At 46.7% G+C, this 13233-nt stretch overlaps 23 non-coding genes and 5 pseudogenes across 23 annotated transcripts; all 28 read left to right on the top strand.

The window, feature by feature from the left end:
• Positions 1 to 160: 160 nt before the first annotated feature.
• On the top strand, positions 161 to 279 carry LOC148795895 (5S ribosomal RNA; annotated as a pseudogene).
• A 355-nt stretch (positions 280 to 634) lies between these two features.
• LOC148795894 (5S ribosomal RNA) lies at positions 635 to 753 on the top strand. Its single transcript, XR_016069762.1, has one exon. It is a non-coding gene; the product is annotated as a 5S ribosomal RNA (ribosomal RNA).
• A 356-nt stretch (positions 754 to 1109) lies between these two features.
• On the top strand, positions 1110 to 1228 carry LOC148795893 (5S ribosomal RNA). The gene has a single exon (XR_016069474.1). It is a non-coding gene; the product is annotated as a 5S ribosomal RNA (ribosomal RNA).
• A 354-nt stretch (positions 1229 to 1582) lies between these two features.
• LOC148795892 (5S ribosomal RNA) lies at positions 1583 to 1701 on the top strand. The gene has a single exon (XR_016072466.1). It is a non-coding gene; the product is annotated as a 5S ribosomal RNA (ribosomal RNA).
• A 354-nt stretch (positions 1702 to 2055) lies between these two features.
• Positions 2056 to 2174, top strand: LOC148795891 (5S ribosomal RNA). Its single transcript, XR_016073868.1, has one exon. It is a non-coding gene; the product is annotated as a 5S ribosomal RNA (ribosomal RNA).
• A 356-nt stretch (positions 2175 to 2530) lies between these two features.
• LOC148795890 (5S ribosomal RNA) lies at positions 2531 to 2649 on the top strand. Its single transcript, XR_016072655.1, has one exon. It is a non-coding gene; the product is annotated as a 5S ribosomal RNA (ribosomal RNA).
• Positions 2650 to 3002: 353 nt separating this feature from the next.
• On the top strand, positions 3003 to 3121 carry LOC148795889 (5S ribosomal RNA; annotated as a pseudogene).
• Positions 3122 to 3476: 355 nt separating this feature from the next.
• Positions 3477 to 3595, top strand: LOC148795888 (5S ribosomal RNA). Its single transcript, XR_016070128.1, has one exon. It is a non-coding gene; the product is annotated as a 5S ribosomal RNA (ribosomal RNA).
• A 355-nt stretch (positions 3596 to 3950) lies between these two features.
• LOC148795887 (5S ribosomal RNA) lies at positions 3951 to 4069 on the top strand. The gene has a single exon (XR_016073867.1). It is a non-coding gene; the product is annotated as a 5S ribosomal RNA (ribosomal RNA).
• A 355-nt stretch (positions 4070 to 4424) lies between these two features.
• LOC148795886 (5S ribosomal RNA) lies at positions 4425 to 4543 on the top strand. The gene has a single exon (XR_016072413.1). It is a non-coding gene; the product is annotated as a 5S ribosomal RNA (ribosomal RNA).
• A 354-nt stretch (positions 4544 to 4897) lies between these two features.
• LOC148795885 (5S ribosomal RNA) lies at positions 4898 to 5016 on the top strand. Its single transcript, XR_016068866.1, has one exon. It is a non-coding gene; the product is annotated as a 5S ribosomal RNA (ribosomal RNA).
• Positions 5017 to 5372: 356 nt separating this feature from the next.
• On the top strand, positions 5373 to 5491 carry LOC148795884 (5S ribosomal RNA). Its single transcript, XR_016072654.1, has one exon. It is a non-coding gene; the product is annotated as a 5S ribosomal RNA (ribosomal RNA).
• Positions 5492 to 5844: 353 nt separating this feature from the next.
• On the top strand, positions 5845 to 5963 carry LOC148795883 (5S ribosomal RNA). Its single transcript, XR_016075222.1, has one exon. It is a non-coding gene; the product is annotated as a 5S ribosomal RNA (ribosomal RNA).
• Positions 5964 to 6317: 354 nt separating this feature from the next.
• LOC148795882 (5S ribosomal RNA) lies at positions 6318 to 6436 on the top strand (annotated as a pseudogene).
• A 355-nt stretch (positions 6437 to 6791) lies between these two features.
• LOC148795881 (5S ribosomal RNA) lies at positions 6792 to 6910 on the top strand. The gene has a single exon (XR_016070748.1). It is a non-coding gene; the product is annotated as a 5S ribosomal RNA (ribosomal RNA).
• A 355-nt stretch (positions 6911 to 7265) lies between these two features.
• On the top strand, positions 7266 to 7384 carry LOC148795880 (5S ribosomal RNA). Its single transcript, XR_016074620.1, has one exon. It is a non-coding gene; the product is annotated as a 5S ribosomal RNA (ribosomal RNA).
• A 354-nt stretch (positions 7385 to 7738) lies between these two features.
• Positions 7739 to 7857, top strand: LOC148795879 (5S ribosomal RNA). The gene has a single exon (XR_016069970.1). It is a non-coding gene; the product is annotated as a 5S ribosomal RNA (ribosomal RNA).
• A 355-nt stretch (positions 7858 to 8212) lies between these two features.
• LOC148795878 (5S ribosomal RNA) lies at positions 8213 to 8331 on the top strand. Its single transcript, XR_016072412.1, has one exon. It is a non-coding gene; the product is annotated as a 5S ribosomal RNA (ribosomal RNA).
• Positions 8332 to 8685: 354 nt separating this feature from the next.
• On the top strand, positions 8686 to 8804 carry LOC148795877 (5S ribosomal RNA; annotated as a pseudogene).
• A 355-nt stretch (positions 8805 to 9159) lies between these two features.
• On the top strand, positions 9160 to 9278 carry LOC148795876 (5S ribosomal RNA). Its single transcript, XR_016073866.1, has one exon. It is a non-coding gene; the product is annotated as a 5S ribosomal RNA (ribosomal RNA).
• Positions 9279 to 9633: 355 nt separating this feature from the next.
• LOC148795875 (5S ribosomal RNA) lies at positions 9634 to 9752 on the top strand. The gene has a single exon (XR_016071820.1). It is a non-coding gene; the product is annotated as a 5S ribosomal RNA (ribosomal RNA).
• A 353-nt stretch (positions 9753 to 10105) lies between these two features.
• LOC148795874 (5S ribosomal RNA) lies at positions 10106 to 10224 on the top strand (annotated as a pseudogene).
• Positions 10225 to 10579: 355 nt separating this feature from the next.
• On the top strand, positions 10580 to 10698 carry LOC148795873 (5S ribosomal RNA). Its single transcript, XR_016070440.1, has one exon. It is a non-coding gene; the product is annotated as a 5S ribosomal RNA (ribosomal RNA).
• Positions 10699 to 11054: 356 nt separating this feature from the next.
• LOC148795872 (5S ribosomal RNA) lies at positions 11055 to 11173 on the top strand. The gene has a single exon (XR_016069737.1). It is a non-coding gene; the product is annotated as a 5S ribosomal RNA (ribosomal RNA).
• A 354-nt stretch (positions 11174 to 11527) lies between these two features.
• Positions 11528 to 11646, top strand: LOC148795871 (5S ribosomal RNA). Its single transcript, XR_016072455.1, has one exon. It is a non-coding gene; the product is annotated as a 5S ribosomal RNA (ribosomal RNA).
• Positions 11647 to 12000: 354 nt separating this feature from the next.
• On the top strand, positions 12001 to 12119 carry LOC148795870 (5S ribosomal RNA). The gene has a single exon (XR_016073865.1). It is a non-coding gene; the product is annotated as a 5S ribosomal RNA (ribosomal RNA).
• A 356-nt stretch (positions 12120 to 12475) lies between these two features.
• Positions 12476 to 12594, top strand: LOC148795869 (5S ribosomal RNA). Its single transcript, XR_016069191.1, has one exon. It is a non-coding gene; the product is annotated as a 5S ribosomal RNA (ribosomal RNA).
• Positions 12595 to 12948: 354 nt separating this feature from the next.
• Positions 12949 to 13067, top strand: LOC148795868 (5S ribosomal RNA). The gene has a single exon (XR_016073864.1). It is a non-coding gene; the product is annotated as a 5S ribosomal RNA (ribosomal RNA).
• Positions 13068 to 13233: the final 166 nt, after the last annotated feature.

Here is a 13233-nt window from a genome sequence, read left to right as displayed (position 1 = left end):
GGAGGTGCGGCAGATCTGAAAAGCAAACACTCCGCTCACGTAGGAGCTTGTGCACGGTTACTAAGGGAAAGAGGCTGCATACACATTTTTTTCAAATCTAAAACAATTAATGGAAGGGAGCAAGATAGGTCATAAAGATCTAAGCGAGCATGAATTAAACGAGTGCTATCATACCAGCACTAATGCACCGGATCTCACCAGAACTCCGAAGTTAAGTGTGCTTGGGCGAGAGTAGTATTAGGATGGGTGACCTCCTGGGAAGTCCTTGTGTTTCACCCCAATTTTATTAATATTTTATTTCGATATCGTATTTGCAAATTCCATTTGTCGTTTCGGCGAGACAAACTCAAACAACGCGCCGGATACTCGGACCATTTGCGGCACGATCGTCATTACTGAAAGGGAACCGTGCAAAAACCGGGCTTTTGGCATTCGTCGTGCATTGTGGGCCCCGCGATAGTATTGCATCTATCCGGGGGTGCGGCAGATCTGAAAAGCAAACACTCTGCTCACGTAGGAGCTTGTGCACGGTTACCAAGGGAGGAAGGCTGCATACACAGTTTTTTCAAGTCTAAAACAATTAATGGAGGGGAGCAAGATAGTGCATAAAGATCTAAGCGAGCATGAATTAAACGGGTGCGATCATACCAGCACTAATGCATCGGATCCCATCAGAACTCCGAAGTTAAGTGTGCATGGGCGGGAGTAGTCCTAGGATGGGTGACCTCCCGGGAAGTCCTCGTGTTGCACCCCAATTTTATTAATATTTTATTTCGATATCGTATTTGCAAATTCCATTTGTCGTTTCGGCGAGACAAACGCAAACAACGCGCCGGATACTCGGACCATTTGCGGCACGATTGTCATTACTGAATGGGAACCGTGAAAAAACCGGGCTTTTGGCATTCGTCGTGCATTGTGGGCCCCGCGATAGTATTGCATCTATCCGGGGGTGCGGCAGATCTAAAAAGCAAACACTTTGCTCACGTAAGAGCTTGTGCACGGTTACCAAGGGAGGAAGGCTGCATACACAGTTTTTTTCAAGTCTAAAACAATTAATGGAGGGGAGCAAGATAGTGCATAAAGATCTAAGCGAGCATGAATTAAACGGGTGCGATCATACCAGCACTAATGCACCGGATCCCATCAGAACTCCGAAGTTAAGCGTGCTTGGGCGAGAGTAGTACTACGATGGGTGACCTCCTGGGAATTCCTCGTGTTGCACCCCAATTTTATTAATATTTTATTTTGATTTGTATTTGCAAATTCCATTTGTTGTTTCTGGGAGACAACTGGAAACAATGCGTCGGATACTCGGACCATTTGCGGCACGATCGTCATTACTGAATGGCAACGATGCAAGAACCGGGCTTTCGGCATTCGTCATGCATTGTGGGCCCCGCGATAGTATTGCATCTATCCGGGGGTGCGGCAGATCTGAAATACAAACACTCTGCTCACGTAGGAGCTTGTGCACGGTTACCAAGGGAGGAAGGCTGCATACACAGTTTTTTCAAATCTAAAACAATTAATGGAGGGGAGCAAGATAGTGCATAAAGATCTAAGCGAGCATAAATTAAACGGGTGCGATCATACCAGCACTAATGCACCGGATCCCATCAGAACTCCGAAGTTAAGCGTGCTTGGGCGAGAGTAGTACTAGGATGGGTGACCTCCTGGGAAGTCCTCGTGTTGCACCCCAATTTTATTAATATTTTATTTTGATTTGTATTTGCAAATTCCATTTGTTGTTTCTGCGAGACAACTGGAAACAATGCGTCGGATACTCGGACCATTTGCGGCACGATCGTCATTACTGAATGGCAACGATGCAAGAACCGGGCTTTCGGCATTCGTCATGCATTGTGGGCCCCGCGATAGTATTGCATCTATCCGGGGGTGCGGCAGATCTGAAATGCAAACACTCTGCTCACGTAGGAGCTTGTGCACGGTTACCAAGGGAGGAAGGCTGCATACACAGTTTTTTCAAATCTAAAACAATTAATGGAGGGGAGCAAGATAGTGCATAAAGATCTAAGCGAGCATGAATTAAACGGGTGCGATCATACCAGCACTAATGCACCGGATCCCATCAGAACTCCGAAGTTAAGTGTGCATGGGCGGGAGTAGTCCTAGGATGGGTGACCTCCTGGGAAGTCCTCGTGTTGCACCCCAATTTTATTAATATTTTATTTCGATATCGTATTTGCAAATTCCATTTGTCGTTTCGGCGAGACAAACGCAAACAACGCGCCGGATACTCGGACCATTTGCGGCACGATTGTCATTACTGAATGGGAACCGTGAAAAAACCGGGCTTTTGGCATTCGTCGTGCATTGTGGGCCCCGCGATAGTATTGCATCTATCCGGGGGTGCGGCAGATCTAAAAAGCAAACACTCTGCTCACGTAAGAGCTTGTGCACGGTTACCAAGGGAGGAAGGCTGCATACACAGTTTTTTTCAAGTCTAAAACAATTAATGGAGGGGAGCAAGATAGTGCATAAAGATCTAAGCGAGCATGAATTAAACGGGTGTGATCATACCTGCACTAATGCACCGGATCCCATCAGAACTCTGAAGTTAAGCGTGCTTGGGCGAGAGTAGTACTAGGATGGGTGACCTCCTGGGAAGTCCTCGTGTTGCACCCCAATTTTATTAATATTTTATTTTGATTTGTATTTGCAAATTACATTTGTTGTTTCTGGGAGATACTGGAAACAATGCGTCGGATACTCGGACCATTTGCGGCACGATCGTCATTACTGAATGGCCACGATGCAAGAACCGGGCTTTCGGCATTCGTCATGCATTGTGGGCCCCACGATAGTATTGCATCTATCCGGAGGTGCGGCAGATCTGAAAAGCAAACACTCCGCTCACGTAGGAGCTTGTGCACGGTTACCAAGGGAAAGAGGCTGCATACACATTTTTTTCAAATCTAAAACAATTAATGGTAGGGAGCAAGATAGGTCATAAAGATCTAAGCGAGCATGAATTAAACGGGTGCTATCATACCAGCACTAATGCACCGGATCTCATCAGAACTCCGAAGTTAAGTGTGCTTGGGCGAGAGTAGTATTAGGATGGGTGACCTCCTGGGAAGTCCTTTTGTGTCACCCCAATTTTATTAATATTTTATTTCGATATCGTATTTGCAAATTCCATTTGTCGTTTCGGCGAGACAAACTCAAACAACGCGCCGGATACTCGGACCATTTGCGGCACGATCGTCATTACTGAATGGGAACCGTGCAAAAACCGGGCTTTTGGCATTCGTCGTGCATTGTGGGCCCCGCGATAGTATTGCATCTATCCGGGGGTGCGGCAGATCTGAAAAGCAAACACTCTGCTCACGTAGGAGCTTGTGCACGGTTACCAAGGGAGGAAGGCTGCATACACAGTTTTTTCAAGTCTAAAACAATTAATGGAGGGGAGCAAGATAGTGCATAAAGATCTAAGCGAGCATGAATTAAACGGGTGCGATCATACCAGCACTAATGCAGCGGATCCCATCAGAACTCCGAAGTTAAGTGTGCATGGGCGGGAGTAGTCCTAGGATGGGTGACCTCCCGGGAAGTCCTCGTGTTGCACCCCAATTTTATTAATATTTTATTTCGATATCGTATTTGCAAATTCCATTTGTCGTGTCGGCGAGACAAACTCAAACAACGCGCCGGATACTCGGACCATTTGCGGCACGATCGTCATTACTGAATGGGAACCGTGCAAAAACCGGGCTTTTGGCATTCGTCGTGCATTGTGGGCCCCGCGATAGTATTGCATCTATCCGGGGGTGCGGCAGATCTGAAAAGCAAACACTCTGCTCACATAGGAGCTTGTGCACGGTTACCAAGGGAGGAAGGCTGCATACACAGTTTTTTCAAGTCTAAAACAATTAATGAAGGGGAGCAAGATAGTGCATAAAGATCTAAGCGAGCATGAATTAAACGGGTGCGATCATACCAGCACTAATGCACCGGATCCCATCAGAACTCCGAAGTTAAGTGTGCATGGGCGGGAGTAGTCCTAGGATGGGTGACCTCCTGGGAAGTCCTCGTGTTGCACCCCAATTTTATTAATATTTTATTTCGATATCGTATTTGCAAATTCCATTTGTCGTTTCGGCGAGACAAACGCAAACAACGCGCCGGATACTCGGACCATTTGCGGCACAATCGTCATTACTGAATGAGAACCGTGCAAAAACCGGGCTTTTGGCATTCGTCGTGCATTGTGGGCCCCGCGATAGTATTGCATCTATCCGGGGGTGCGACAGATCTGAAAAGCAAACACTCTGCTCACGTAGGAGCTTGTGCACGGTTACCAAGGGAGGAAGGCTGCATACACAGTTTTTTCAAGTCTAAAACAATTAATGGAGGGGAGCAAGATAGTGCACAAAGATCTAAGCGAGCATGAATTAAACGGGTGCGATCATACCAGCACTAATGCACCGGATCTCATCAGAACTCCGAAGTTAAGCGTGCTTGGGCGAGAGTAGTACTAGGAAGGGTGACCTCCTGGGAAGTCCTCGTGTTGCACCCCAACTTTATTAATATTTTATTTTGATTTGTATTTGCAAATTCCATATGTTGTTTCTGGGAGACAACTGGAAACAATGCGTCGGATACTCGGACCATTTGCGGCACGATCGTCATTACTGAATGGCAACGATGCAAGAACCGGGCTTTCGGCATTCGTCATGCATTGTGGGCCCCGCGATAGTATTGCATCTATCCGGGGGTGCGGCAGATCTGAAATGCAAACACTCTGCTCACGTAGGAGCTTGTGCACGGTTACCAAGGGAGGAATGCTGCATACACAGTTTTTTCAAATCTAAAACAATTAATGGAGGGGAGCAAGATAGTGCAAAAAGATCTAAGCGAGCATGAATTAAACGGGTGCGATCATACCAGCACTAATGCACCGGATCCCATCAGAACTCCGAAGTTAAGTGTGCATGGGCGGGAGTAGTCCTAGGATGGGTGACCTCCTGGGAAGTCCTCGTCTTGCACCCCAATTTTATTAATATTTTATTTCGATATCGTATTTGCAAATTCCATTTGTCGTTTCGGCGAGACAAACGCAAACAACGCGCCGGATACTCGGACCATTTGCGGCACGATTGTCATTACTGAATGGGAACCGTGAAAAAACCGGGCTTTTGGCATTCGTCGTGCATTGTGGGCCCCGCGATAGTATTGCATCTATCCGGGGGTGCGGCAGATCTAAAAAGCAAACACTCTGCTCACGTAAGAGCTTGTGCACGGTTACCAAGGGAGGAAGGCTGCATACACAGTTTTTTTCAAGTCTAAAACAATTAATGGAGGGGAGCAAGATAGTGCATAAAGAGCTAAGCGAGCATGAATTAAACGGGTGTGATCATACCTGCACTAATGCACCGGATCCCATCAGAACTCTGAAGTTAAGCGTGCTTGGGCGAGAGTAGTACTAGGATGGGTGACCTCCTGGGAAGTCCTCGTGTTGCACCCCAATTTTATTAATATTTTATTTTGATTTGTATTTGCAAATTCCATTTGTTGTTTCTGGGAGATACTGGAAACAATGCGTAGGATACTCGGACCATTTGCGGCACGATCGTCATTACTGAATGGCCACGATGCAAGAACCGGGCTTTCGGCATTCGTCATGCATTGTGGGCCCCGCGATAGTATTGCATCTATCCGGAGGTGCGGCAGATCTGAAAAGCAAACACTCCGCTCACGTAGGAGCTTGTGCACGGTTACCAAGGGAGGAAGGCTGCATACACAGTTTTTTCAAATCTAAAACAATTAATGGAGGGGAGCAAGATAGTGCATAAAGATCTAAGCGAGCATAAATTAAACGGGTGCGATCATACCAGCACTAATGCACCGGATCCCATCAGAACTCCGAAATTAAGCGTTCTTGGGCGAGAGTAGTACTAGGATGGGTGACCTCCTGGGAAGTCCTCGTGTTGCACCCCAATTTTATTAATATTTTATTTTGATTTGTATTTGCAAATTCCATTTGTTGTTTCTGGGAGACAACTGGAAACAATGCGTCGGATACTCGGACCATTTGCGGCACGATCGTCATTACTGAATGGCAACGATGCAAGAACCGGGCTTTCGGCATTCGTCATGCATTGTGGGCCCCGCGATAGTATTGCATCTATCCGGGGGTGCGGCAGATCTGAAATACAAACACTCTGGTCACGTAGGAGCTTGTGCACGGTTACCAAGGGAGGAAGGCTGCATACACAGTTTTTTCAAATCTAAAACAATTAATGGAGGGGAGCAAGATAGTGCATAAAGATCTAAGCGAGCATGAATTAAATGGTTGCTATCATACCAGCACTAATGCACCGGATCTCATCAGAACTCCGAAGTTAAGTGTGCTTGGGCGAGAGTAGTATTAGGATGGGTGACCTCCTGGGAAGTCCTTGTGTTTCACCCCAATTTTATTAATATTTTATTTCGATATCGTATTTGCAAATTCCATTTGTCGTGTCGGCGAGACAAACTCAAACAACGCGCCGGATACTCGGACCATTTGCGGCACGATCGTCATTACTGAATGGGAACCGTGCAAAAACCGGGCTTTTGGCATTCGTCGTGCATTGTGGGCCCCGCGATAGTATTGCATCTATCCGGGGGTGCGGCAGATCTGAAAAACAAACACTCTGCTCACATAGGAGCTTGTGCACGGTTACCAAGGGAGGAAGGCTGCATACACAGTTTTTTCAAGTCTAAAACAATTAATGGAGGGGAGCAAGATAGTGCATAAAGATCTAAGCGAGCATGAATTAAACGGGTGCGATCATACCAGCACTAATGCACCGGATCCCATCAGAACTCCGAAGTTAAGTGTGCATGGGCGGGAGTAGTCCTAGGATAGGTGACCTCCTGGGAAGTCATCGTGTTGCACCCCAATTTTATTAATATTTTATTTCGATATCGTATTTGCAAATTCCATTTGTCGTTTCGGCGAGACAAACGCAAACAACGCGCCGGATACTCGGACCATTTGCGGCACAATCGTCATTACTGAATGAGAACCGTGCAAAAACCGGGCTTTTGGCATTCGTCGTGCATTGTGGGCCCCGCGATAGTATTGCATCTATCCGGGGGTGCGACAGATCTGAAAAGCAAACACTCTGCTCACGTAGGAGCTTGTGCACGGTTACCAAGGGAGGAAGGCTGCATACACAGTTTTTTCAAGTCTAAAACAATTAATGGAGGGGAGCAAGATAGTGCACAAAGATCTAAGCGAGCATGAATTAAACTGGTGCGATCATACCAGCACTAATGCACCGGATCTCATCAGAACTCCGAAGTTAAGCGTGCTTGGGCGAGAGTAGTACTAGGAAGGGTGACCTCCTGGGAAGTCCTCGTGTTGCACCCCAACTTTATTAATATTTTATTTTGATTTGTATTTGCAAATTCCATATGTTGTTTCTGGGAGACAACTGGAAACAATGCGTCGGATACTCGGACCATTTGCGGCACGATCGTCATTACTGAATGGCAACGATGCAAGAACCGGGCTTTCGGCATTCGTCATGCATTGTGGGCCCCGCGATAGTATTGCATCTATCCGGGGGTGCGGCAGATCTGAAATGCAAACACTCTGCTCACGTAGGAGCTTGTGCACGGTTACCAAGGGAGGAAGGCTGCATACACAGTTTTTTCAAATCTAAAACAATTAATGGAGGGGAGCAAGATAGTGCATAAAGATCTAAGCGAGCATGAATTAAACGGGTGCGATCATACCAGCACTAATGCACCGGATCCCATCAGAACTCCGAAGTTAAGTGTGCATGGGCGGGAGTAGTCCTAGGATGGGTGACCTCCTGGGACGTCCTCGTGTTGCACCCCAATTTTATTAATATTTTATTTTGATATCGTATTTGCAAATTCCATTTGTCGTTTCGGCGAGACAAACGCAAACAACGCGCCGGATACTCGGACCATTTGCGGCACGATCGTCATTACTGAATGAGAACCGTGCAAAAACCGGGCTTTTGGCATTCGTCGTGCATTGTGGGCCCCGCGATAGTATTGCATCTATCCGGGGGTGCGACAGATCTGAAAAGCAAACACTCTGCTCACGTAGGAGCTTGTGCACGGTTACCAAGGGAGGAAGGCTGCATACACAGTTTTTTCAAGTCTAAAACAATTAAAGGAGGGGAGCAAGATAGTGCACAAAGATCTAAGCGAGCATGAATTAAACGGGTGCGATCATACCAGCACTAATGCACCGGATCTCATCAGAACTCCGAAGTTAAGCGTGCTTGGGCGAGAGTAGTACTAGGAAGGGTGACCTCCTGGGAAGTCCTCGTGTTGCACCCCAATTTTATTAATATTTTATTTTGATTTGTATTTGCAAATTCCATTTGTTGTTTCTGGGAGACAACTGGAAACAATGCGTCGGATACTCGGACCATTTGCGGCACGATCGTCATTACTTAATGGCAACAATGCAAGAACCGGGCTTTCGGCATTCGTCGTGCATTGTGGGCCCCGCGATAGTATTGCATCTATCCGGAGGTGCGGCAGATCTGAAAAGCAAACACTCTGCTCACGTAGGAGCTTGTGCACGGTTACCAAGGGAGGAAGGCTGCATACACAGTTTTTTCAAATCTAAAACAATTAATGGAGGGGAGCAAGATAGTGCATAAAGATCTAAGCGAGCATGAATTAAACGGGTGCTATCATACCAGCACTAATGCACCGGATCTCATCAGAACTCCGAAGTTAAGTGTGCTTGGGCGAGAGTAGTATTAGGATGGGTGACCTCCTGGGAAGTCCTTGTGTTTCACCCCAATTTTATTAATATTTTATTTCGATATCGTATTTGCAAATTCCATTTGTCGTGTCGGCGAGACAAACTCAAACAACGCGCCAGATACTCGGACCATTTGCGGCACGACCGTCATTACTGAATGGGAACCGTGCAAAAACCGGGCTTTTGGCATTCGTCGTGCATTGTGGGCCCCGCGATAGTATTGCATCTATCCGGGGGTGCGGCAGATCTGAAAAGCAAACACTCTGCTCACATAGGAGCTTGTGCACGGTTACCAAGGGAGGAAGGCTGCATACACAGTTTTTTCAAGTCTAAAACAATTAATGGAGGGGAGCAAGATAGTGCATAAAGATCTAAGCGAGCATGAATTAAACGGGTGCGATCATACCAGCACTAATGCACCGGATCCCATCAGAACTCCGAAGTTAAGTGTGCATGGGCGGGAGTAGTCCTAGGATGGGTGACCTCCTGGGAAGTCCTCGTGTTGCACCCCAATTTTATTAATATTTTATTTCGATATCGTATTTGCAAATTCCATTTGTCGTTTCGGCGAGACAAACGCAAACAACGCGCCGGATACTCGGACCATTTGCGGCACAATCGTCATTACTGAATGAGAACCGTGCAAAAACCGGGCTTTTGGCATTCGTCGTGCATTGTGGGCCCCGCGATAGTATTGCATCTATCCGGGGGTGCGGCAGATCTAAAAAGCAAACACTCTGCTCACGTAAAAGCTTGTGCACGGTTACCAAGGGAGGAAGGCTGCATACACAGTTTTTTCAAGTCTAAAACAATTAATGGAGGGGAGCAAGATAGTGCATAAAGATCTAAGCGAGCATGAATTAAACGGGTGCGATCATACCAGCACTAATGCACCGGATCCCATCAGAACTCTGAAGTTAAGCGTGCTCGGGCGAGAGTAGTACTAGGATGGGTGACCTCCTGGGAAGTCCTCGTGTTGCACCCCAATTTTATTAATATTTTATTTTGATTTGTATTTGCAAATTCCATTTGTTGTTTCTGGGAGATACTGGAAACAATGCGTCGGATACTCGGACCATTTGCGGCACGATCGTCATTACTGAATGGCCACGATGCTAGAACCGGGCTTTCGGCATTCGTCATGCATTGTGGGCCCCGCGATAGTATTGCATCTATCCGGAGGAGCGGCAGATCTGAAAAACAAACACTCCGCTCACGTAGGAGCTTGTGCACGGTTACCAAGGGAAAGAGGCTGCATACACATTTTTTTCAAATCAAAAACAATTAATGGAAGGGAGCAAGATAGGTCATAAAGATCGAAGCGAGCATGAATTAAACGGGTGCTATCATACCAGCACTAATGCACCGGATCTCATCAGAACTCCGAAGTTAAGTGTGCTTGGGCGAGAGTAGTATTAGGATGGGTGACCTCCTGGTAAGTCCTTGTGTTTCACCCCAATTTTATTAATATTTTATTTCGATATCGTATTTGCAAATTCCATTTGTCGTTTCGGCGAGACAAACTCAAACAACGCGCCGGATACTCGGACCATTTGCGGCACGATCGTCATTACTGAATGGGAACCGTGCAAAAACCGGGCTTTTGGCATTCGTCGTGCATTGTGGGCCCCGCGATAGTATTGCATCTATCCGGGGGTGCGGCAGATCTGAAAAGCAAACACTCTGCTCACGTAGGAGCTTGTGCACGGTTACCAAGGGAGGAAGGCTGCATACACAGTTTTTTCAAGTCTAAAACAATTAATGGAGGGGAGCAAGATAGTGCATAAAGATCTAAGCGAGCATGAATAAAACGGGTGCGATCATACCAGCACTAATGCACCGGATCCCATCAGAACTCCGAAGTTAAGTGTGCATGGGCGGGAGTAGTCCTAGGATCGGTGACCTCCTGGGAAGTCCTCGTGTTGCACCCCAATTTTATTAATATTTTATTTCGATATCGTATTTGCAAATTCCATTTGTCGTTTCGGCGAGACAAACGCAAACAACGCGCCGGATACTCGGACCATTTGCGGCACGATTGTCATTACTGAATGGGAACCGTGAAAAAACCGGGCTTTTGGCATTCGTCGTGCATTGTGGGCCCCGCGATAGTATTGCATCTATCCGGGGGTGCGGCAGATCTAAAAAGCAAACACTCTGCTCACGTAAGAGCTTGTGCACGGTTACCAAGGGAGGAAGGCTGCATACACAGTTTTTTTCAAGTCTAAAACAATTAATGGAGGGGAGCAAGATAGTGCATAAAGATCTAAGCGAGCATGAATTAAACGGGTGCGATCATACCAGCACTAATGCACCGGATCCCATCAGAACTCCGAAGTTAAGCGTGCTTGGGCGAGAGTAGTACTAGGATGGGTGACCTCTTGGGAATTCCCCGTGTTGCACCCCAATTTTATTAATATTTTATTTTGATTTGTATTTGCAAATTCCATTTGTTGCTTCTGGGAGACAACTGGAAACAATGCGTCGGATACTCGGACCATTTGCGGCACGATCGTCATTACTGAATGGCAACGATGCAAGAACCGGGCTTTCGGCATTCGTCATGCATTGTGGGCCCCGCGATAGTATTGCATCTATCCGGGGGTGCGGCAGATCTGAAATACAAACAATCTGCTCACGTAGGAGCTTGTGCACGGTTACCAAGGGAGGAAGGCTGCATACACAGTTTTTTCAAATCTAAAACAATTAATGGAGGGGAGCAAGATAGTGCATAAAGATCTAAGCGAGCATGAATTAAACGGGTGCGATCATACCAGCACTAATGCACCGGATCCCATCAGAACTCCGAAGTTAAGCGTGCTTGGGCGAGAGTAGTACTAGGATGGGTGACCTCCTGGGAAGTCCTCGTGTTGCACCCCAATTTTATTAATATTTTATTTTGATTTGTATTTGCAAATTCCATTTGTTGTTTCTGGGAGACAACTGGAAACAATGCGTCGGATACTCGGACCATTTGCGGCACGATCGTCATTACTGAATGGCAACGATGCAAGAACCGGGCTTTCGGCATTCGTCATGCATTGTGGGCCCCGCGATAGTATTGCATCTATCCGGGGGTGCGGCAGATCTGAAATGCAAACACTCTGCTCACGTAGGAGCTTGTGCACGGTTACCAAGGGAGGAATGCTGCATACACAGTTTTTTCAAATCTAAAACAATTAATGGAGGGGAGCAAGATAGTGCATAAAGATCTAAGCGAGCATGAATTAAACGGGTGCGATCATACCAGCACTAATGCACCGGATCCCATCAGAACTCCGAAGTTAAGTGTGCATGGGCGGGAGTAGTCCTAGGATGGGTGACCTCCTGGGAAGTCCTCGTGTTGCACCCCAATTTTATTAATATTTTATTTCGATATCGTATTTGCAAATTCCATTTGTCGTTTCGGCGAGACAAACGCAAACAACGCGCCGGATACTCGGACCATTTGCGGCACGATTGTCATTACTGAATGGGAACCGTGAAAAAACCGGGCTTTTGGCATTCGTCGTGCATTGTGGGCCCCGCGATAGTATTGCATCTATCCGGGGGTGCGGCAGATCTAAAAAGCAAACACTCTGCTCACGTAAGAGCTTGTGCACGGTTACCAAGGGAGGAAGGCTGCATACACAGTTTTTTTCAAGTCTAAAACAATTAATGGAGGGGAGCAAGATAGTGCATAAAGATCTAAGCGAGCATGAATTAAACGGGTGTGATCATACCAGCACTAATGCACCGGATCCCATCAGAACTCCGAAGTTAAGCGTGTTTGGGCGAGAGTAGTTTTAGGATGGGTGACCTCCTGGGAAGTCCTCGTGTTGCACCCCAATTTTATTAATATTTTATTTTGATTTGTATATGCAAATTCCATTTGTTGTTTCTGGGAGACAACTGGAAACAATGCGTCGGATACTCGGACCATTTGCGGCACGATCGTCATTACTGAATGGCAACGATGCAAGAACCGGGCTTTCGGCATTCGTCGTGCATTGTGGGCCCCGCGATAGTATTGCATCTATCCGGGGGTGCGGCAGATCTGAAAAGCAAACACTCTGCTCACATAGGAGCTTGTGCACGGTTACCAAGGGAGGAAGGCTGCATACACAGTTTTTTCAAGTCTAAAACAATTAATGGAGGGGAGCAAGATAGTGCATAAAGATCTAAGCGAGCATGAATTAAACGGGTGCGATCATACCAGCACTAATGCACCGGATCCCATCAGAACTCCGAAGTTAAGTGTGCATGGGCGGGAGTAGTCCTAGGATGGGTGACCTCCTGGGAAGTCCTCGTGTTGCACCCCAATTTTATTAATATTTTATTTCGATATCGTATTTGCAAATTCCATTTGTCGTTTCGGCGAGACAAACGCAAACAACGCGCCGGATACTCGGACCATTTGCGGCACAATCGTCATTACTGAATGAGAACCGTGCAAAAACCGGGCTTTTGGCATTCGTCGTGCATTG

This window comes from Nelumbo nucifera, chromosome 4 (genome assembly GCF_055504915.1).
Source record: "Nelumbo nucifera cultivar China Antique chromosome 4, China Antique-T2T, whole genome shotgun sequence".
Taxonomy (NCBI): Eukaryota; Viridiplantae; Streptophyta; class Magnoliopsida; order Proteales; family Nelumbonaceae; genus Nelumbo; species Nelumbo nucifera.
Note: the sequence above shows the minus strand (reverse complement) of the source record. Positions and strands in the feature narration are given on the sequence as shown.